Raw genomic sequence first — 25,203 nt, 5'->3', positions numbered from 1 at the left:
AGACTTTATTTTTTTGGGCTCCAAAATCACTGCAGATGGTGACTGCAGCCATGAAATTAAAAGACGCTTACTCCTTGGAAGGAAAGTTATGACCAACCTAGATAGCATATTCAAAACAGAGCCAACAAAGGTTCGTCTAGTGAAGGCTATGGTTTTTCCTGTGGTCATGTATGGATGTGAGAGTTGGACTGTGAAGAAAGCTGAGCGCCGAAGAATTGATGCTTTTGAACTGTGGTGTTGGAGAAGACTCTTGAGAGTCCCTTGGACTGCAAGGAGATGCAACCAGTCCATTCTGAAGGAGATCAGCCCTGGGACTTCTTTGGAAGGAATGATGCTAAAGCTGAAACTCCAGTACTTTGGCCACCTCATGCAAGGAATTGACTCATTGGAAAGGACTCTGATGCTGGGAGGGATTGGGGGCAAGAAGAGAAGGGGACAACAGAAGATGAGATGGCTGGATGGCATCACTGACTTGATGGACATGAGTCTGAGTGAACTCCAGGAGTTGGTGATGGACAGGGAGGCCTGGCGTGCTGGGATTCATGGGGTTGCAAAGAGTTGGACACAACTGAGTGACTTAAATGAACTGAACTGATGAGTCAGATGAATAATGAAATTTTCAACACACACATTTAATATGGGGTAGCAATACAATATCTTAAATATACTGGGGGACAATTAACTTGAAATTTGATTCCTCTGTTCAGCTATACTAGAATTTGTTGGAAAATACAAATGAAACCATTTTTTTGGTGCTCAAAGTCTCAGAAATTTTTATCAACTAGAGGGTATCTCTGAAATAATTATTTAGGAATAAATAGTTTTAAGGAAATTTAGGCTAAAAGAAGTCGCAATTCAAAATATAGCAGTAAATCTTAAGTATTTGTCTAAATAATTCTTCCCATAATTTAAAACAATCTGAATACAGAATCCAGAACATCTTAAAATAGAAATCTTGATCAGGGAGAAAAGTAAAAATATGCTAAAGGTTCTCTTCTTCATAGATAAGATGGAGATACTGTTTAGCTCCAATCTGTAGTGGAGAAATTTGAGATGAGTGGAACCAAAAGAATTGATCAAATCATCAAAAGAAATGAGGAAAAGGTAAAATAGCAAGTCGGGAACTAGAAAACATGAAATACAATGACAGAGATGCAGCCAGGAGAATCAGTCTGATGAAGGATGAAGTGGAGAGCATCTCAGTGGTTCAAATAATCCAGCAAACATCCTGTGCAACAGGCTGTTTACAAGAAATGGTACTCAAAGTAGAAAAAATATAAAGTCTAAAGATACTGGGATGGAAATGCTTTTTGCACAAAAAATTAAACCACATATTATAACACTGATGTCAGGTGAAATTCAAAGAAAAAGGTTTGCAAGGGTTCAGAGGATGCACCTTCATCCTCTTCATTCATTACGGTGCCAAAGCTCTGATGAATTAAGGAGACATTCATTAGGTCTGTGAAGTGTGTCTGAAGTATGGATGGTACTGTTGTTATTATAAGAAGGTGGCCAAGAACAAGACTGACCCAGTGCATAGTGAAACAGGAACTTTCTTTTTTTTTTAATTTAATTTTATTTTTTAACTTTACAATATTGTATTGGTTTTGCCATATATCAACATGAATCTGCCACAGGTATACATGTGTTCCCCATCCTGAACCCCCCTCTCTCCTCCCTCCCCATACCATCCCTCTGGGTGGTCCCAGTGCACCAGCCCCAAGCATCCAGTATCGTGCATCGAACCTGGACTGGCGACTCATTTCATATATGATATTATACACGTTTCAATGCCATTCTCCCAAATCATCCCACCCTCTCCCTCTCCCACAGAGTCCAAAAGACTGTTCTATACATCAGTGTCTCTTTTGCTGTCTCGTATACAGGGTTATTGTTACCATTTTTCTAAATTCCATATATATGCGTTAGTATACTGTATTGGTGTTTTTCTTTCTGGCTTACTTCACTCTGTATCAGATCAGATCAGATCAGTCGCTCAGTCGTGTCCAAATCTTTGTGACCCCATGAATCCCAGCACGCCAGGCCTCCCTGTCCATCACCAACTCCTGGAGTTCACTGAGACTCACGTCCATCGAGTCAGTGATGCCATCCAGCCATCTCATCCTCTGTCGTCCCCTTCTCCTCCCGCCCCTAGTCCCTCCCAGCATCAGAGTCTTTTCCAATGAGTCAACTCTTCACATGAGGTGGCCAAAGTACTGGAGTTTCAGCTTTAGCATCATTCCTTCCAAAGAAATCCCAGGGCTGATCTCCTTCAGAATGGACTGGTTGCATCTCCTTGCAGTCCAAGGGACTCTCAAGAGTCTTCTCCAACACCACAGTTCAAAAGCATCAATTCTTCGGCGCTCAGCCTTCTTCACAGTCCAACTCTCACATCCATACATGACCACAGGAAAAACCATAGCCTTCACTAGACGAACCTTTGTTGGCAAAGTAATGTCTCTGTTTTGAATGTGCTATCTAGGTTGGTCATAACTTTCCTTCCAAGGAATAAGCGTCTTTTAATTTCATGGCTGCAGTCACTATCTGCAGTGATTTTGGAGCCCAGAAAAATAAAGTCTGACACTGTTTCCACTGTTTCCCCATCTATTTCCCATGAAGTGATGGGACTGGATGCCATGATCTTCGTTTTCTGAATGTTGAGCTTTAAGCCAGCTTTTTCACTCTCCACTTTCACCTTCATCAAGAGGCTTTTTAGTTCCTCTTCACTTTCTGCCATAAGCGTGGTGTCATCTGCATATCTGAGGTTATTGATATTTCTCCCAGCAATCTTAATTCCAGCTTGTGTTTCTTCCAGTCCAGCGTTTCTCATGATGTACTCTGCATAGAAGTTAAGTAAACAGGGTGACAATATACAGCCTTGACGTACTCCCTTTCCTATTTGGAACCAGTCTGTTGTTCCATGTCCAGTTCTAACTGTTGCTTCCTGACCTGCATACAAATTTCTCAAGAGGCAGATCAGGTGGTCTGGTATTCCCATCTCTTGAAGAATTTTCCACAGTTTATTGTTATCCACACAGTCAAAGCCTTTGGCATAGTGAATAAAGCAGAAATAGATGTTTTTCTGGAACTGTCTTGCTTTTTCCATGATCCAGCGGATGTTGGCAATTTGATCTCTGGTTCCTTTGCCTTTTCTAAAACCAGCTTGAACATCTGGAAGTTCAGAGTTCACATATTGCTGAAGCCTGGCTTGGAGAATTTTGAGCATTACTTTACTAGTGTGTGAGATGAGTGTATAACAGGCTCCAAAAATGTGTGTATAACACTCCGTATAACAGGCTCCAAAAACGATTCTGGGGAAATCTGTCTTCAGAGAAGAGTCCCATTTAAGTCAAGGTAAGAGTGGAACAACTGTTTACAAATCCCATGATGATAGAGGTGAGTTTGCAGATTATCAGGGAAGAGATGATTTTGAAGGCAAGAACTCCAGAGTGTGGGAAGAAATGAGGATAAAGAATATAAAGCAGAATGGGGCACGAGTCATGGAGGGGACAGTCATCTGAGGGGTATGCCCTGGGATATAGGCATGCTTGCCCCAGAGAAATCAGCTGTGATAGGCCCATGCTTCCCTTTTCCTCCCAGTAGTTAAGCATCTGTCACAGAGGTAGCAGTGGGCAGACTGCCTTTAGGGAAGGCCATGAGGACAAGGTGGACCTTTTTAGGGTTTTGAGTTGACCTTCTAGTTTTGGTGGCTGGCACTCACAAAAGGAGGAGCCTCTGCCACTAAGGCTGCCGCCTCTCTAAATTTGCTTCGACCATGTTCTTGTTACTTGTCACTTTGTAGCAGCATCCTTTCTCTGCACAAATGCTCGGAAATGTAAAGAAGAATTATGAGATTCCACTATGAAACATAAATCTTGGTGAGATAAATGTTCAAAAGGAAGAAATGAAAATGCACAAAGTTGGAGACGTATTCCTTATAGAAGGAAGTAAGTCATGTATGCACCTACAGACACTCATACACACTCATCTATGCTGGTATGCTTGGAAGTATCCTTACAGCATCTTCTGAGAGTGCAGAAGTGGCTAGAAACAAGCATGGCTGCGTGCATGGAGGTGGAAAGAGGGAGTTGAGAGATGTGAGATTTCCCCTTCAGGGCCATCCTAACAACTTCTCCTCTGGTATCTCAGACTTTGGATACAGACTGCAGGATGGGAATCCTGGGTCTAACACTGACTAACTTTGTGATACTTGTATGCAAAACTAGCATAATTCATACAGTCATGGTGAGAATTAGCTGAGCCGATCTAAGCTGTGTGTCTAGCTTTGCATTTGGCTCAATGAATGCCCCATAACTTATTATTCTAATCAGTCTTCTTTTTCCCTATTGGATTGTTTGGCAGAAGAGGAAAGTAAAAGAAAAAAAAATATATATATATATATATATATGTACAAAATAGTATACCTGGAAAAACTGAACTTTAGTAAGAACTTCTCTTAAATAAATGGTGATATATATTTAGGGGCTCGGGTAGAGACACAGGTAGATCTATACAGGTAGATCTATGTCTGCTAGCTGGATGGGGCCTCATGGAAAGCTTTTCATCAGAGGAACACATTTATTTACAACTTCATCTCTTGTCAGATATTAAAATATAGATTATTATACCATCCAGTATATCTGTTTGACTCCTCCTTCTCTTTCTCCTCTGACTACTAAAGATTTCGAAAGAAATCAAAGTCTCAAAAATTTTATTTTATGTGGAGAAAAATCAACCTTCAAAAACTCTATCTTGTACCACAATAAAGGTGTTTTTAAAAAGTCTAGTTTGGGAAGCAAGGTTTTAAATATTTTGCTTATAAAGGTGCTACTGAATAGTCAGATTTATTTTTCTTACCAGAGGCAAAATAATACACTTGGTTATTTTTCTACTGGGGGTTGTGGCAGTATGAATTTGCACCAGCAGTGGAGGGAGCTTCCTTGTTCTGCAGCCTTGCCAGGTCTAGGCATGGTGAACGTACTTTCCCTTCACTCATTCTGGAGGGTGTGTAATGATAACACATGTATGGATCACCTTTACACCTTTTTGTTTTTGTTTAGTTGCCCAGTCATGTCTGACTCTTGCATGCCATGGACTGTAGCCCATCAGGCTCCTGTGTCTATGGGATTCTCCAGGCAAGAATATTGTTCAGTTCAGTTCAGTCACTCAGTTGTATCTGACTCTTTGCAACCCCATGGACAGCAGCACACCAGGCTTCCCTGTCTATCACCAACTCCTGGAGCCTACTCAAACTCATGTCCATCACGTCAGTGATGCCATCCAACCATCTCATCCTCTGTCGTCCCCTTCTCCTCCTGGCTTCAATCTTTCCCAGTATCAGGGTCTTTTCCAGTGAGTTGGTTCTTCGCATCAGGTGGCCAAAGGATCGGAGTTTCAGTTTCAGCATCAGTCCTTCCAATGAATATTCAGGACTGATTTCCTTTAGGACGGGCTGGTTGGATCTCCTTGCAGTCCAAGGGACTCTCAAGAGTCTTCTCCAACACCACAGTTCAAAAGCATCAATTTTTTGGTGCTCAGCTTTCTTTATACTCCAACTCTCACATCCATACATGACTACTGGAAAAACCATAGCTTTGACTACACAGACCTTTGCAGGTAAAGTAATGTCTCTGCTTTTTAATATGCTGTCTATGTTGGTCATAGCTTTTCTTCCAAGGAGCAAGTCTTTTAATTTCTTGGCTGCAGTCACCATTGCAGTGATTTTGGAGCCACACAACCCACCCACCCCCCCCCACCAAAAAAGAAAAAAAAAGAAATCTCTCACTGTTTCCACTGTTTTCCCATTTATTTGCCATGAAGTGATGGGACCGGATGCAATAATCTTAGTTTTCTGAATGCTGAGTTTTAAGCCAACTTTTTCACTCTCCTCTTTCACTTTCATCAAGAAGCTCTTTAGCTCTTCTTCATTTTCTGCCATAGGGGTGGTGTCATCTGCATATCTGAGGTTATTGATATTTCTCCCAGCAATCTTGATTCCTGCTTGTCATTCATCCAGCGCAGCATTGTTGCCATTTCCTTCCCCATTTCAACTTTACCTTTACTCACTTTAGGACATTTCATTGACTTAGTCATCTTTGGTGCACTGTCTGTACAAGTTTCTTGCTGTTCTGTTTTCTTTATGATTTCTTCTTGGGAAAAAAATGGATTATTATGACCTGTATTTCTGAATTCTTCAACCTATGAGATTTTTTTCTGATTACTCTTATTATTACCTATTTCTAGCTTAACTAATGGTGATGTGCATATGAACATAGATAATATGATTCCAATCTTTTAAATTTGGTGACATTTTAGTTGAAATCTGATAAAATTATAATTATTTAACTTAACTATTTCTTATGCACTGACTAGAAATTCCAGTAGATAAACTGAGCTTACTGTTTTTATAAAGATCCTTTAACCATGTTCATGTATTTCTTTCTGAGCCTTATATTATGTCCCATTGATCTATTTGTCTATCCTCTTCCTAATACCATTCTGGCTTAATTAATGCAACCTTGTATTATGTCTTGAATTTGATAAGTGTGAATACTCTGGATTTTTTGCTTCTTCAGTATTATATTGATAACTCTGGGTTTCTTATTTTTCTACATAAAATTTAGGATTTTTTATTGGTATCTACAAAATAGCTTGCAAGGATTTTTACTGAGATATATTTATTATTTTGTAATGCCATGTATTAGCCCTGATAATTTTCTTTATTCTAAGCCAACTTTGTCAGTAATTAATAGAGCTACTCTAGTTTCTTTTGCTTAATGTTGGCATGGGACATCTTTCTCCACTACTTTTGCTTTATCTATCTGTTTCTTTACATATAAAGTCTGTTTCTTGAGACTTTATAGAGTTGAGTCCTGATTTTATATCCACTTCTACAATTTCTGTGTTTTAACTGATAAATCTAGGTCATTAATTTAAGACACTTATTGATATCATTGGATTTAATGTTTCCACGTTTATAACTTTCTATTCACTACATTGATTCTATTTTCTTTTTAAATATGTTCCAGCTTTCTTACTTTTTCTGGTATTATTTGGGTATTTTGTTTGATTCCATATTCTTTCCTCTCTTACCACATCAACTATAGTTCCTCCAATTTTTTAAGTAGTTACTCTAGATTTTGCAAAATACATGTACAACTAAGTTAAGTCAACTTTTAAGTATTGATAGTACAATATCACTTCATGAGTAGTGCAGGTAACAAAATATTTCCATTTCATTCCTCCTGTCCCTCATAATCCCCACTCCAGTACTCTTGCCTGGAAAATCCCAGGGATGGGGGGAGCCTGGTGGGCTGCCATCTATGGGGTCACACAGAGTCGGACAGGACTGAAGCGACTTAGCAGCAGCAGCAATCCCTTATAATATGACTTATTCATTTCACTTATTTATCTATAGATCAATTAAGATAATAAAATATAATATTTCATTTTATCTATTTTTCCCCTTTCTTGATGTTCTTTATGTAGGTTTGAATTTCTGACCATATCATTTTACTTCTCTCTGAAGAACTTCCTTCAACACTCTTGCAAGGGAGGTCTGCAAGAGTGTTGAAAGAGTGGAAAATTCTGAAAGAGATGATCTGCCTCTTAATTTGTAGATCGCTTCTATAACGCCACCTGATTTAATATCTGCCCTCTTCCGAAGAAATTTGTATGCAGGTCAGGAAGCAACAGTTAGAACTGGACATGGAACAACAGACTGGTTCCAAATAGGAAAAGGAGTACGTCAAGGCTCTATATTGTCACCCTGTTTATTTAACTTATATGCAGAGTACATCATGAGAAATGCTAGACTGGAAGAAACACAAGCTGGAATCAAGATTGCTGGGAGAAATATCAGTAACCTCAGATATGCAGATGACACAACCCTTATGGCAGAAAGGGAAGAGGAACTAAAAAGCCTCTTGATGAAAGTGAAAGTGGAGAGTGAAAAAGTTGTCTTAAAGCTCAACATTCAGAAAACGAAGATCATGGCATCAGGTCCCATCACTTCACGGGAAATAGATGGGGAAACAGTGGAAACAGTGTCAGACTTTATTTTTCTGGGCTCCAAAATCACTGCAGATTGGGACTGCAGCCATGAAATTAAAAGATGCTTACTCCTTGGAATGAAAGTTATGACCAACCTAGATAGCATATTCAAAACAGAGACATTATTTTGCCAACAAAGGTCCGTCTAGTCAAGGCTATGGTTTCTCCTGTGGTCATGTATGGATGTGAGAGTTGGACTGTGAAGAAAGCTGAGCACTGAAGAATTGATGCTTTTGAACTGTGGTGTTGGAGAAGACTCTTGAGAGTCCCTTGGACTGCAAGGAGATCCAACCAGTCCATTCTGAAGGAGATCAGCCCTGGGATTTCTTTGGAAGGAATGATGCTAAAGCTGAAACTCCAGTACTTTGGCCACCTCATGCGAAGAGTGGAGTCATTGGAAAAGACTCTGATGCTGGGAGGGATTGGGGGCAGGAGGAGAAGGGGACGACAGAGGATGAGATGGCTGGATGGCATCACTGACTTGATGGACATGAGTGTGAGTGAAGTCCGGGAGTTGGTGATGGACAGGGAGGCCTGGCGTGCTGGGATTCATAGGGTCGCAAAGAGTCAGACACGGCTGAGCGACTGATCTGATCTGATCTGATTTATATATGTTATATATTCATACTAATAAAATCATACCTTGAATACACTTTAAGCCATATATTCAAATATAAACACTGAGTGATTGGAGTCATGGAATAAATATAAATGAATTTACAATCCTAAATTCATTGGAGTTTATCTTGAATTCTCATAAGATATAGTATATGAATCTTAAAGTCACAATGATGAACTAAACCCAGACATTGTTCTTGCAGATTTCAAGTAAATACACCTAATGTAGGGACATGCATTAGGCTTTCAACAAAATTCACTGTGATTTTTACATATCAAGAAAAAAATTTAATATCATGGGCATGTGGCACATGACTCCATAATTGCTATATATACAAGTTGTTTCTATTATTTAGTCTCTCAGCCACGTCTGACTCTTTTGTGATCCCATGGTCTATATAGCCCTCCAGGCTTCTCTGTCCATGGGATTTCCCATGCAAGAATACTGGAGTGGGTTACCATTTCCTTCTCCAATATACACAAGAGATACATACAATTTTTATTGATTTTATGGACCATGTATGTGTTTACTGAACTTCAGTTTTGGAGACTCAGTGAAAATATTTATTGCATTGAGTTTGGTGGTCAGAAGTCAAGAGAAATGCTTGGCTCTGTAGTATCAAGATTAAAGTTTTAAGTACTCAATGTGCAACCAGCCAAACAAATGAAAACCGAGTGTTTAGACTGTGTCCTTAGTATCACTGGTTTAGGCTCTAGAAAAGATGAAACTTCAACCTTTTTTGTGTCTTTCATTTTCAACACTGTGCAGACTAATTATCACATAAATTTTGAAAGAAATCCCTATGGTCTTCCTAACCATAGTTCTGGGTTTTCAAAAGAGAAGCATTTGTGAAGGTTCTCACCTCTCAATATGTCTAATTAGCTTTCCTTGTGCATTGAGACAAATTTCTTTCAAGATTCAAAGCTAAAGTTAGAAACAATTTAAAATGATATCAGAATCTAGTCTGATAGCACTTTGATTTTCAATATAAAATGAAAGGTTTGAGAAACTATAGGCAAATTATCATGTTAAATTATAGGCATTTATCAATGTTTCAGCCCTTTTAAAACATTTTATTGCAAGTTATTGAAATGATAACAGATTACTCTGAATTTTCATATCTTTTAAATTTTATATTACTTTTAAATTTTATATTACTGACATTAAAATATTACATTATTTCAGCATTTTAATTTGATATACATGAATAGATACATGTAGAGAGCAATAGCTACAAAATTTTTATATTTGACTTTGCTTTAAAATTAAACTTGGGACTTCCCCAGTGGTCCAGCGGTCAAGACTCTGTACTCCTAATGCAAGGTTTGATCTCTGGTCAGGGAACTAGGATCCTGTATGCCACACTGGGTGGTTAGAAAAAAAATTAGGAAAAATGAAAATAAAATCAAACTTTATTCTTAATGTTAAAAGAATGCTGTTTCTGTACTTACTATCATTTATTCAAATCAGAAATATCTCCTTAACATATTTTCGACTTCTGGTGATTTTAGAAAAAAATTTATTACTGAGGATATAGTTATATAAAACATTCTTCTTTGTCTGAAGTCCTAATTTAACTGGGCCACATGCAATTTTCTTTACTAACAGCTCTATGATAAAGAAAATTTGGAAGCAACTTAAATATTCATCAATGGTTTATTTTACTATAGCCAATAATTATATAACTCATGTCAGGCACTGTTCCAATTACTTTCTAAATTTCTCTGATAAGTTTCTTGTACATTTAACCTGATTTTGGTGTCTGGTTTTTGGCTGATCCAAACAAACAGAGATAGTATATAGATCCAGGTGGCCCAGAATGTTACTGATGACTGATGTGATGTTAGTGACGCTTCCTTCTTAAGCTATGAAATGTCTATGGCTCTAGACCCATGTTTTGGATTTCTTTAACAAGATAAACCATTCTTTAAAAAGAGTGGTATTTTTTATCCTTGCTCCCTGTGATAACGATTTCTTCACTGGGGAAATAAACTTTAATTAGCAGAGCACATTTCCACATGACTTAGGCATTCTACCAGTGATTTATAAATTATACATCACATGCCTTGAGATTTATGTTGTGAGATTTTATGCTTGTCATCTCAGATGTAAAGTAAGGAAGCAGGAAGCCAGAATATATGACAAAGGTAAGAACAGCCACCCGGTTTTCTTCACTTCGTTTGTGAAGACTTCCAACACTAGGGGGCAGTAAGGTGGTGTTATCTGTTTCAAATAGTTTGGCTTACCTCAAGCTAATGGCTTCCCTGGTGGCTGGCTCAGAGCTTAAAGCGTCTGCCCGCGATGAGGGAGACCTGGGTTCGATCTCTGGATCGGGAAGATCCCCTGGAGAAGAAAATGGCAACCCATTCTGCCTGGAGAATCCAGTGGACAGAGGAGCCTGGTGGGCTGCAGCCCACGGGGTCACAAAGGGTCAGACGCGACTGAGCGACTTCCCTTTCACCTTCAAGCTAAGGATGGAATCTTGTCATCTCTAGCAACACAGATGATCTAGTGGATATTATGCTAAGGGAAATAACTGGGACAGAGAAAGATAAACACCGTATGATCTCAAACGAACAAAACAAACAAAATGAAAGTAGACTCATAAATACAGACAACAAATGGAAGTTTGCCAGAGGAGAGGAAAGAGTGTGTGAAATAGGTGAATGGAATCAAGTAGTACAAACCTCCAACTATGAAATAAGTAAGTCATGGAGATAAAGCAGACAGCATAAGGAATATGGACGATAATATATAGTAATATATAACTTCATATGGGAGCAGACAGTTATTAGACTTCTCATGTTGACCATTTTATAATGCATACAAATGTCAAATCATTGTGTTGTACACCTGAAACTAACACAATATTGTACTTTATATTTCAATCAAATAAAAAGGGATTTCACCAACAGATGACCCAAAAAACTATTTTATAATATTTAGTTTAATCATTATTAAATTCTGTTCTCCAAAACTTTTTAAAAGTTTGAAAAAATTAAAAGTACTCTTGTGAATGGTTCTATCATTTGAAATTATGGTGTTTAACTTGATAATTTAGAAATAATTTATTAATTGATTTGAAATTTTGAAAGAGGGAATTCTCTTCTAACTTTGACAGGTTTTTTTTTAAAACTACCTTTTCTTTAATTGTGATTATAAAATTCAATTATATGACATTTAAAAAGGGCAAGAATGTTAGGATAGAGGGAAAATCTTATTTTATGGGATGAAAGGATGGGAAACTTTGTAAATGTTTAAAATTTTCGGTGTTTTGACTATGGTGGCAAATGCATACTATAAGTTTTCAAAATCTTTCAAATGAACACCAGAGTAACATGGATTTTATTGTTATTGTTATTCAGTAGCTCAGCTGTGTTTGACTCTTTGTGATCCCATGTCCTTCACTTATTTCCATCAAGCTGGTGATTCCATCCAACTATCTCATCCTCTGTCTTCCCTTTCTCCTCCCACCTCCAATCTTTCCCAGCATTGGGTTTTTTTCCAAAGAGTCAGTTCTTCTTATCAGGTGGCCAAAGGATTGGAGTTTTAGTTTCAGCATCAGTCCTTCCAATAAATATTCAGTGTTGATTTCCTTTAGGATTGATTGGTTTGATCTCCTTGCAGTCCAAGGGACTCTCAAGAGTCTTCTCCAACACCACAGTTAAAAAGCAGCTATGCTTCAGTACTCAGCTTTCTATATGATGTCCAGAGTTTTTAACTATGTTTGGAAGAATAGAAACATATATGTCTATTGAATCCTCCTAGAACTAGAACTCTTCTAAACTTTCATTTTATATAATAAGTAAACATACAGTAAAAAAAAAAAAAAAGTATATTGAGAAAGAGAAACAAATTAAGCAAAAATAATTTTTTTAAAGTAATACAAACAAACCCTCAGTAGTTCTAGATATTGGAGTCTTCATATATGTATTTTTAATATAATTGTAAAGTGTTATACATAAAAGTAAAAAGACTATAGGAGAATAGTTGAAAAAACGGATATCTATGAAAAAGAAAAAAACTGAATACATGGGGACTGGCAAATAACCAATATTTATTTAAATATAAAAAAGTAGAATTCATATAAAAAAGGAGAGATAAAAGATCTGAATAAAATTCAGTCAAGACTGAAACAAATACAGATACCCATGTGCATACATAAACATATTGATGGTTAAGTTAATGCTATGAAGAGCTATATCCAAAAAACTGAATTAGGAAAACAGAAAATTTTATAGAATACTATAATTAAAAATTACTCATATTATCCAGATTAAAGACTAAAAATGATTAGATCACTAAACCTTATGTAAATTTGATTGCTACTCAGTTTCATCACTTTTAAGACATAAGTGAAGTCGATCAGTTGTGTCCAACTCTTTGCGACCCCATGAAGTGTAGGCCTACCAAGCTCCCCCATCCATGGGATTTTCCAGGCAAGGGTACTGGAGTGGATTGCCATTTAACTGAAAGTTTAAAAATATATTTATCATTGTATCATAAAAACTCTTCTGGAAATTAGGAAAAGCAGTAAGTCTAATTCAGTCCCTAAGCTAGTTATGTCAAAAATTTAAAAATTCAATTAAATTTAAATTAATTAAAGTTCAATTCAATTCAATTGAACTAAAATTCAATAAAAATAAATACTATGAGGTGACATCATTTTCCCTCATATATAAAACATTTTCAATAAAATTTGAGCAAACCAAATAAAGCACTTCTACAACAAAACATTATGAGTATTATGGCTTATTTTACCCTTGCAAGTATGCTAAATGTTAGTTGATAATAACATTATTAGACTAAAGAAACAAAATCAAATGATCAATGCTATTGATCCAAAAAAGACATTTCATGAATTAATATTAAAAAAAATAGCCAACTAGTAACGGAATTAAACTTCATTAAATTGGTAAATGTTGTCTGTCAATATCTTACAACAAATAATGATGTGTTGTTGTTCTTCAGTTGTCAAGTCGTGTCTTTCTCTTTATGACCTCGTGGGCTGTAGCACACCAGGCTTCTCTGTCCTCCACAATCTCCCAGAGCTTTCTCAAATTCATGTGCATTGAGACAGTGATGCTGTCTCATCACATAGATAGTGATGCTATCTAACTATCTCATCCTCTGTCACCCCCTTCTCCTTTTGCCTTCAGTCTTTTCCAGCATCAGGGTCTTTTCCAATGAGTTGGCCCTTTGCATTAGATGGCCAAAGCATTCGAGCCTCAGCTTCAGCATCAGTCCTTCCAATGAATATTCAGGACTGATTTCCTTTAGGATTGACTGGTTTGATCATGCAGTCCAAGAAACTCCACAGCACCACAATTTGAAAGCATTAGTTCTTTGGTTCTCAGCCTTCTTTATGGTACAGTTTTCACATCCATACATGATTACTGGAAAAACCATAGCTTTGGCTATAAAGATCTTTGTTGGCAAAGTGATGTCTCTGCTTTTTAATACTCTGTTTAGGTTTGTCACAGCTTTCCTTCCAAGGAGCAAGTGTCTTTGAATTTCATGGATGCAGTCACCATCTGCAGTGATTTTGGAGCCCAAGAAAATAAAGTCTGTCACTGTGTCCACTTTTTCTCCATCTATTAGCCATGAATTGATGTGACCAGATGCCATGATCTTTATTTTTTGAATGTTGAGTTTAAAGTCAGCTTTTTCATGCTCCTCTTTCATGCTCATCATGAAGCTCTTTAGCTCCTCTTCACTTTCTGCCATTAGAGTGGTATCATCTGCATATTTAAGGTTATTGATATTTCTCCCAGCAATCTTGATTCCAGCTTGTGCTTCATCCAGTCTGGCATTTCGCATGATGTAATCTGCATATAAGTTAAATAAGCAAGGTGACAGTATGCAGCCTTGACATATTCCTTTCCCGATTTGAAACCAGTCTGTTGTTCCATGTCCAGTTCTAACTGTTGCCTCCTGAACTGCATACAGGTTTCTCAGGAGGCAGGTAAGGTAGTCTGGTATTACCATGTCTTTAAGAATTTTCCATAATTTGTAGTCAAATGCTTTAGTGTAGTCAATGAAACAAAAGTAGATGTTTTTGGGGGTTAAACTGTAAGTTTTCCGTTTTCTTTGTTGACAATTATAAAAGTAGGGAAAGTAGAGAAACAAATATGAAAGTAGGGAAAGAAGACATATAAATGTCCATTTTGAAACATACTGTCCTCTGAGCACACATGAAAAAAATACATTAATTCAAAGGTAATTATTATGCCTTATATTACATAAGACACCACCATAAGTTTTCATCCAAAAGCACTTCTGTGAACTGTGATGTCAAAAATATGGAATAGCTTAATGTGTTTAATAATATGTTTTGAAACTAGTGATGATGTAAGTTGACACATTTCATTTAGCCTTTTTAATAAAAAGGAACATTTTGTATGAGTGTTTTCATCATCCCTGAATTCATGCTACAGGTATTTAGTCAACAGTCTCTGCACAACTTACTATCAATGTTGTGGTCAACTGTAGATAGCTTATCTAAGAAGACTATGCATTATTTCTGGTCCAGTATTTGTTTATAGTTTAAACTAGACAGGCAAACAGAGATTAGAAGTGAGATATTAGAAATTATAGAGCAATTTGGTATTACCATAAGAATCTATTTTATTTTACCAAAGTATCTTGCTGTACAGATTAGAAAAAATTAAAAAAGAAAGAGTGTTTCACCAACAGTATCTTATGGAGCATCATCTAGCTGATAGAACTACTAAAATTAAGCTAGAATATATGAAAAATTGCCAGTTTAGTAGTTTAATATGCTTTATAAGCTAGCTATTCAATAAATACTCATTATGACTCACAGTCTCATATCACATGTGGCAAAATAAAGTTATCTGATTTGCAGAAATGATCCCATTTTTGCAAATAAAGAAAAACTAGATAACCACTAGTCAAGTAAGAATTCCTAAAGTGTATTGGAGATAGGCTTATGTAATATCTAAACATCCTTTCAATTCATTCTATATACCAAAATATCCAATCTAGGCAATATTTTCATTGTTTTTCTTACATTTCATTTCAAATGATAGAATTTCCTTTTCTGATTGCTTAGATTCATGTATATGGTAACTGTATATTTAAGCTTTAGTGATTGCATTCAGGCTCTTTTTCCCCCAGCCAAGTAAGGGTATTTGTGGTTTGACAACATTTCTGTGATTTCTCAATGTAGTGACCCAACTGTTTTCACTTTTCTACTGAGAAAGCTCTCTGGTAAAATTGTGAGGTTAGCTTGATTTGTAATAGATGCTTGTTCACTGGGAATAATAGGCCTGGTCAGGGAACCAATTATTTCACCCTTTCCTCTTTCTAATTGCCAGACAGCAGAAATTCTCAACTTCTAATAAGAAAGTATGCATTCAACCAGTGTTTGTTGGGAATAATTTATAATAGATTTCACTTTTAGTTTATTGTTTTCCAGAGGCTTATATCTTCTCATTGCATTCATCTAATTTTATTCTGAATTATTATTGCTGCTTCAGGCTTGAATGTATTTGTGTTTGTCATACTGTTTTGTAAGTGTATACGGCTCTTGCCCTCCACACCAGGAACAAGAATGAAATACATAATTGGTGTAGTGTTCTTTATTGCCCCAATGGGATTTCTTTCCTGATTAAAAATTAAAGGTGGCGATAAGATTTTTAAGTTTTCTTCTAAGTGAAAATGTATTTCTGTATTGGATCCCTGTCATAATGAGTAAGTATGGTCATTAATGATTATAAATGAACTATTTAATGGTAGTTGAAATAGCAGTGAGGTTTAGAGGGCTAAGCTCATGTCATATGTGCTAGGGGAGTCATGTATTACATGCAAAGCTTCTTGATGTGGACTTATAATGATATGTTTGTGTATCTGTGAGTTAGTCAAGGTAAGTTTATAGGCTTCCATTGTGTTCACAGAACTATGGAAGGTACATGAGAGGCAATGAAATATGAAAGGTATCACCTAACACTCTTAATTTGTAAAATGAAAACTGTGCTGTGTTGTGCTAAGTAGCTTTAGTCGTGTCAGATTCTTTGTGGATCTATGGACTGTAACCCACCAGGCTCCTCTGTCCATGGGATTCTCCAAGCAAGAATACTCGAATGGATTGCCATGCCCTCCTCCAGGGGATCTTCCTGACCCAGGGATGGAGCCTGGGTCCCTTATGTTTCCAGCATTGGTAGGCAGGTTCTTTATCACTAGCACCAACTGCAAAGTCCCAAAATGAAAACTATTTATATATAAATGAAAATGAATTTTGCAGGGAGTTGACTATCCCTATGCAGAGAAAATGCATATCAGAGTTTGTAGAAGAGAGAAATCACGGTGAAGATGATTTGTAGTTTTGTAGATGACAAGGCTTGGAAGAGAGAGAAAAGTTTATAAAGTTAGAAGTTTTTAGTTAAATAAAACTTTGGGGATAATACTATCAAAAAAGAAAAGCCTAACTTATAATGGATAATGGTGAGTAGCCTTGGTGGTGTGTTTACATAATAAAGATGCCTGAAGATTCCATTTTTGATTAATACCTACATCACCTAAATAGACTCATTCTGTTTCTGTATGGGTACACAGTCCCTCAGTCATCCCTGACTCCTTGCGACCCTATGGATAGTAGCCTGTCAGGCTCTTCTGTCCATAGAAAGTTCCAGGCAATAATACCGGAACGAGTTGCCATTTCCTACTCCAGGGATCTTTCTAACCCAGGGATTGAACTCACTTCTCTTGATATGTACAAATAAAATATGACAGTGAAAGGTGTCAAATTTAGTCTTGCTGTTTAACAATTTGACTTCCAATTTTGCTTGTAAAATTAGTCAGGATATTAAAAGCAATTGTAATTTTATTTAGTGTTTACCTGAATCTTGCAGCAATGTCTTATTTATTCCTCCCCAAATTTTCAGGTTTGACATTATTTCTATTACGCTCTTTCCTTTCTCTTGCATATTTTGTTTAGGTGGAAAAGTAATCAGTTTTGTTACATGTATGAAAATGATCACTGGGAGCAACTTTTAAAGCTTTTTGTAAAATACTGTATTTTAAACACCATATATGGGGTTGAAGGAGATTGTCAAAGGAAAGACTGACAGGAATATCTATGAACAAACTCAGAGAAATTTTCTCCCATGTATCTTTGATATGGAGAATCTCAGCATCATTGAGACATAATGGTTTGTAGAAAGTAGGTTAGAAAATCCATTAACATCTATCATTAGAAAACCCATTATTATCTATCATTAGATCTTAGGTCACTTTTTAGAAGTTTGTTTTTCATCTAGAATGATGTTATAATTTTCCTCTCAGCAGAGGAAAAATTACTCACCAATTTAGTATGGACTTCCCAGCCGGAGCTTGTGGTAAAAAACCCATCTGCCAGTGCTGGAGACGTAAGAAACATGGGTTTGATCCTTCGGTCAGGAAGATCCCCTGGAGGAGGGCACAACAATCGACTCCAGTATTCTTGTCTGGAGAATCCCATGCACAAAGGAGCCTGGTGGGCTACAGTTCTTAGGGTCTCGAAGAGTCGGACATGACTGAAGTGATTTAGCACACACATATTATATGTTGTGTTATTCTATTCCCAAAATCATTGTGAATGATGACTGACACTTTAAAGTTAAAAGATGCTTGCTCCTTGGAAGTAAAGCTATGACAAACCTAGACAGTATATTAAAAGGCGGAGACATCACTTTGCCAACAAAAGTCCATATGGTCTAAGCTATGGTTTTCTTAGTAGTCATGTATGGATGTGAGAGTTGGACCAAAAAGAAGGTGAGCACCGAACAACTGATGCTTTTGAACTGTGGTGCTGGAGGAGATTCTTTTTTTTTTTTTTTAATTTTATTTTATTTTTTAACTTTACAATATTGTATTGGTTTTGCCATGTATCAAAATGAATCTGCCACAGGTATACATGTGTTCCCCATCCTGAACCCTCCTCCCTCCTGAGAGTCCCTTGGACAGCCACGAGATCTAACCAGTCAATCCCAAAGGAAATCAACCCTGAGTATTCATTAGAAGGACTGGTGCTGAAGTTGAAGCACCAATCCTTTGGTCACCTGATGTGAAGAACTGACTCATTGGAACAGACCCTGATGCTGGGAAAGATTGAGGGGATGTGGAGAAAGGAGGGGGACAGAGGATGAGATAGTTGGATGTCATCACTGACACAATGAACATGAGTTTGAGCAAACTCTGGGAGATAGTGAAGAACAGGGAAGCCTAGGGTGCTGCAGTCCATTGTGTTACAAAAAGTAGGACATGTCTTAGCAGCTGAACAACAACATTATATGTTGATAAATAGGTATGGCAGAATCTCTTTTCATTTAAAGTTAGCAGAATAGTACTACTTTAAAAAATTTTGGTCATAAATTACAGTATCTTGATTATATAATATGAACTTATGAACTTACATTTGTAAAAAATCTTTAAATTCCTAGATTTCCTATAATTTTGTTCTATTTTTAAAGTATAAGAATATTTGTTTGGAATCTTTTCAAGAATAAAACCAGATAAGAAATTTAAGCATTTTCAAATATGTGGAATATATTGAAACATTCACACACATATAAAATGAAAAATAGCACTACATCTAAAGAAGGGCTCTCATAATTTTGGTTTTGTGAGTCAAGTGTAATGAACTGGCCGAGTCTCTTGAATTATGATGTTGACACGTTTTACCAAAAGAGCTGTTATTTGCTCTGAAAGCACAAATTATATTTTGATTTCATAATTGAAAACATCTTATTTTTCAAGGGCTTAGCTATTTTCTGGATTTCTTCTGTGAATTTCTATAAGATAAAGCCATATAGCCCATGCCTAAATGTTATAACTAGATGGAATATGCCTAGTACTTTTATATACATTGTATGGTATTTAATTTAATTGTTTAAAAATTCAGCAATGTAATTTTGCCTTTGATTATATTTTCAAGTTGCTCTACATGAGATAGGTTGTTAAAATAAATATAGCATGTGCAGATTTTATTGCATACCATCTTTTGAATGGCTTTAGGGCAACTGTTCGTACAAAACTGAAGTCTTGTGTTCCCAGTTTGCAACTCAGATAGAAAAGTCAGGAATCAAAGAATGAGCAGCAGTTGTAGGTTGTGATTCTATGCTGTAAATAGCACAATAATCAGGCTAGTGAAAGTAAGTAAGGGCACGGAGAAGGCAAATGCTTTCATTTTTTTGGAAGTCTTTATATGGGCGTTTGACAACAGATTAGCCTGCCGTGTAATTCTTTGGTGGTATTTACCATGTTTTACTTTTCCTCTCTATTTATTCACTTGATGAAATCAAGGAAGTCTCTAAGTAGAATTCTGAAAGGCTAAGAGAATCCAAGCTTGGATTCAAAGTTTGCTACAGATCCCAGAAAGGAAGAGAAATGTAAATGAGTAATTGTACAAGTGAGAATTTGCCATATCTGTATAATGCATGATTTGCCAAGCATTTATTTTCTAGTTTTGTAGAAGAGCCAAGAATACTTGTTGAATTCCCATCCATTCCTCCACCTTGTGCCCTTCTTGAATTTTCTCCCTGAAAATAATTGAAGAATTTAGTTTTTAATATTATGTTTTGAAAATGGTCACATTGGAATTCTGATTAATGTGGGCAAGGTATCAGAGTGAATCTTATATTTTTCCAAAGAGCAACTTCTGCTGTTAGGAATTTAGTTCCTCTGAAAATTATCATTTCATTTTGTGATAATAATTTACAAATACAGCATTTTAAAAGTAATCTTCCTTACTGACAGGCACGTACAGCTCCAAGAACATTTATTTATCAGGGACATGACAGCAATTTAACTAATAGAATTGTGGTTCTCTCTCATTTCTTTTTTTTTCTCACAAATTCAGTAGTATTTCTTTGGGTATAGGCTTAACCTATACTTTATAGGCTTAACCTTACTCTGCAATATTTTAAATTCATTTTGGCCTATGGTAAACTTAGGGAAAAATAAACAGAGGCCCAGCAACATTGGTTCAACTCAAGTTTCTACCACCTATTAACTGTATAACCTTTGGAAAGCCATTTACCTTCTCAAAGTGAATGTTGAGCCCTTTGTCAAATGAAATTAAAATAACTTTTGACTGGCTCTCATGACTGTAAACTGGATCAAAATACCCGATGATTCCTGTACAATTCTGTTCAAGCCTGTAAGATATATTGCAAATTTAAGATAATTTTAGTTCCAGTGAGTACATATGAAGTTTACAGATGCATGAGAAGAGAAATATAACCAAAGCCACAATTCCTTCTCTAATGTAATGTGTTTTGTTTGTTAGAATTTACTAATCAAAAAAAAAATAATAATCTCGATAATTTTCTAGATGCTTTAGAGTATTAAACATGAAACAAGCACATTTGTGCACACACACAAGCAAACACATACACACACTCTACATGATAATGGCATGAGGCAATTTACATTCCAGGTACAGGTGAGAGATGGATACTCATATATACCAACTCAGTATATTTAAATGTGGTATATCCAAACAATGGTTTGAGATTTCAAGATAGAGGCAATTTCTGTGGGTAGTAGAGTGCCTCGGGCAATGTTAGAGAAATCTTCAAGCAACCCTCAGAGTGGTTTAGGTTTGCAAATCAGTTTGGGCCTCTATATACTTACTCCTCACCTCACCAGTCTGCTCCTTGCCTGAAAATTTCCAAGCTCTCCATTCCAAGGTTACTCTTGCCTGGACCATCTTGTCATTCAGTTGCTAAGTCATGTCTGACTCTTTGTGACCCCACAGACTGCAGCATGCCAGGCTCCTCTGTCCTTCACTATCTCCCAGACTTTGCTCAAATTCATGTTCAAATTCATTCGGGGATGCTATCTAATCATCTCATCCTCTGCCTTCAATCTTTCCCAGCACTGGGGGGTTTTCCAGTGAGTTGTCTCTTTGGATCAGGTGGCAAAAGTATTGGAGCTTCAGCTTCAGCATCAGTCCATGCAATGAATATTCAGGGTTGATTTCCTTTAGAAGTGACTGGTTTGATCTCCTTGCTGTCCAGGGACTATCAGGGTTCCTCTCCAGCACCACAATTTGAAACCTTCAGTTCTTTGGCATTGGAGCATCTTCTTTCTGCCTAAAATACTCTTTCTCAAGAAGGCTCCATGACTCACTTCCTTGCTTAAGTCCGGTCTCCTTTCATGTATCCCTCATGCATAGGGGTGCTCTCAACTTTCCTGAAAGAAACAGCTGTCTGTCCTGAGACAACCTGCTGTCTGCCCTTCCTCACTCTTCGTTTTCATAGCACTGATCACTCATTTACTATGTACTATGCAGTTTTGCAAGGATTGCCAATATAGATGCCATGATCTGCCCTCCCAGGTACTGAGAAATAGAGATGTCAAGTAAATTGTCAGCAGGGGCATAGTTGTTGTTGGAACCAGGATTGGAGCCCTTTAAGACATATTTCTGAGTTTTGTACTTTATCCGCCTTTCCTAGCTGAAATCAGTGAGCACATAGGCCTGACTTGACCTACTTTCATACACATGCAGACATTTCTAATTGCATGTGATATTTAACTGAGAAAAATCACTTCTGAACTAATATTTGTAATTCTTTAAAACTCATGTTTGGGAAGAGCAGTTCAGATTTTTATCTCACATCTCCGCATTTTGTTCCTCCTTATACTGACTGGCTTCCCTGTGGCTCAGTAGTAAAGTATCTGCCTGCAATACAGGAGGGACAAGAGATGTGAGTTTGATCCCTGGGTCAGGAAGATCCACTGGAGAAGGAAATGGCAACCCACTCCAGTATTCCTGACTAGGAAATCCAATGGACAGAGGAACCTGGCAGGCTACAGTCCACGTGGTTGCAAGAGTAGGACACGACTTAAGTGACTTCACCACCACAACCATATTGACTTGCTGAAATCTCATTTATCATAGTCAGAAGAAAAGTGCAGTGGTTAAAAGATGGACTGTGGAGTCAGTAGCCAGGATATAAAGCCCTGATGTTCTTCTTGGGGTGAGCACCTTGGGGAATTCACTTACTCCCTGGATCTGTTTCATCTGTAGGAGAATAGCAACTTACTTAATGTTTGTGAAGATACAGTAAGTTAACATATGTAAACACTTAGAACAGGTTGGATAGTGCAAGAACAATATATGTGTTAATTTAACAAGACAATTGTATTGTTTTGTACCATATGTATTTGAAGTACTTTTAAATTATTTTTGTTTTAGAATAATTTTAGATTTACATAAAAGTGGCAAAGATACTGAAGAGATTTTCTGTATACCCATTACTGTGTGCCCTTAACATTCAGTTCAGTTCAGTCACTCAGTCATGTCTGACTCTGTGATCCCATGGGCTGCAGCATGCCAGGCTTCCCTGTCCATCACCAACTCCTGAAGTTTACTCAAACTCATGTCTGGGTCAGTGATACCATCCAACCATCTCATCCTCTGTCATCCCCTTCTCCTCCTGCCTTTAATCTTTCCCAGCATCAGGGTCTTTTCCAATGAGTCAGTTTTTTGCATCAAGTGGCCAAAATATTGGTGTTAATATGTAAGTGTTAATACCTCACAAAACCTTGGTCCTTAAGAAAGTAGGTTCCTGGTTGCTAGGGAATAGGGGCTATCTGAAGGTCTATGGGGCTTCCTGGTGGTTCAGATAGAAAGAATCCATCTGCAATGCAGGACATCAGAGTTCGATTCCTGGGTCAGGTGTGATTCCTGGTTGGATCCCTGCGTCAGGAAAATCCCCTGGAGAAGGGAATGGCTACCCATTATAGCATTCTTGCCTGGAGAATTCCATGGACAGAGGAGTCTAGTTGGCTATATTCCATGCAGTCATAAAGAGGTGGATACAACTGAGTGACTTAACACTTTCACATCACTTCAAGGGGTTGATAACTTCAAGATTTCTTTTTGAGATAATGAAAATAGTCTAATATTGACTATGAAGTTGCTTGCCCATATATGTGAATATACTAAAATTTTTTAAATTAAATTCAGTAGGTGAATTGCATCTCAATAACAATTTAAAAAGTAAAAATTTCCTCAAAAAATGACTTTAAGTATTGACATATATAATCAGAACAGGTTAATCATATCTTGGAATTAGATAAGCCACAGGATTATTGCATTACAGAAACTGAACACACAGATGTAAAGTAAGTAACAGAGGAAATGTCTCAAAAATAAGGATACTTGTAGCTGTTCACAGTTTAGGAAAGTGATTTAAGTAACATCCCCCAACAGTATGACACAGTATCACAAATGAGCAAAAGGGAATATGAGATGGTGGGCTTTCTGAACCCCAACCACCAGACTGGTGATGTCAGCCATATGCCTGTCACAGCCTGGGGTTCAGGGAGCAAACTGTCTCCAGGCAAGCAAGGAGAAGAAAAGGGGAAGAATGAGGGGTCTTTTTTAAAGGAAAGATTTTGTTTTAGCAGTGGATTAGAATTAAAAATGAAAAGTTGATCCTCAGGCTAAAATGGAGTTATATATACAGGTTTTTTTCAGGTAAGAAGAGCCCTAACATTTACTGTGAACTTACTTTGTTTAGACATGGGCTCACAGAAGAAAAGAGAAGAGAAAGGTCAAGCATAGCTATTTTGGGTTTCAGAAAATTGCCATCACAAATCTGGTATTGAAAAAGGAAGGAGGTCAACGAATTAACAATGTGAAATCCTCTTGTTATAATTAGATGTAAACTAGTTAAGATTTCCTGGCAGTTAGGAGAAGGGTCAAGGGGGACAAAGAAAGCAGTCAGACTGGCTTGCTTACATGCCCACTTGAAATATCCAGAATGTATTACTTTATCACGTTACTTTTAAGTCATTCAAAAAACCATTTTTTTCTGGTTATGTTCTCTTAGGTTCCTGAATCCAATTCCAATGTGTGTGTATGTGTGAGTGTGCATGCTTCCCCACATCACCAACAAACACTTCTCATCCACCAGCTTGGCGTCCTACAATCCAACTTAATTCTGATTCTCTACCCAGAGATTAGTCTCAGATTCAATTTAAGGGTTCAGAGCAAAAGATTGGTTGAGTGTTCAGTCCTACAAGACTTTGCCCTTCCCCTCCCCACTTCAAATGCCAATTTCAAGCTTAGGTTGTTACCTATACTTCTGACCAATTGTCTGTGAGTCAGAATTTCCGCTGATCACCTTGGGCGTGATTAATTTGCTAGAGTAGCTCATAGAACTCAGAGAAACATTCTTTTGTTGACTAAAATAAGATGCATAAAGTGAGAGTTGTGAGTTAAATTTTATTTGGGCAAAGTGAAGACTGAAGCCTGGGAGACAGCACCTTAGAGAGTTCCAAGAAATCGCTCCAAAGAGATAGTGGGGGAAGGCCAATACATGAGATTTTGGTGAAAGGGGAGTGCGATGCAATCAAGCACTTACTTTACAAGAGGTTTTCTTTTAGTCACAAGGAGCTGAGTCCCTTGGATTTCAAGGAGATCGAATTAGTCAAACTTTAAGGAAATCAATCCTGAATATTCATTGGAAGGACTCTTGCTGAAGCTGATGCTCTAATACTTTGGCTACCTGATCTGA

This window comes from Bos mutus, chromosome 20 (genome assembly GCF_027580195.1).
Source record: "Bos mutus isolate GX-2022 chromosome 20, NWIPB_WYAK_1.1, whole genome shotgun sequence".
NCBI classification, from domain to species: Eukaryota; Metazoa; Chordata; class Mammalia; order Artiodactyla; family Bovidae; genus Bos; species Bos mutus.
The sequence above is the reverse complement of the archived record's forward strand: the minus strand, read 5'-3'. Positions refer to the sequence as shown.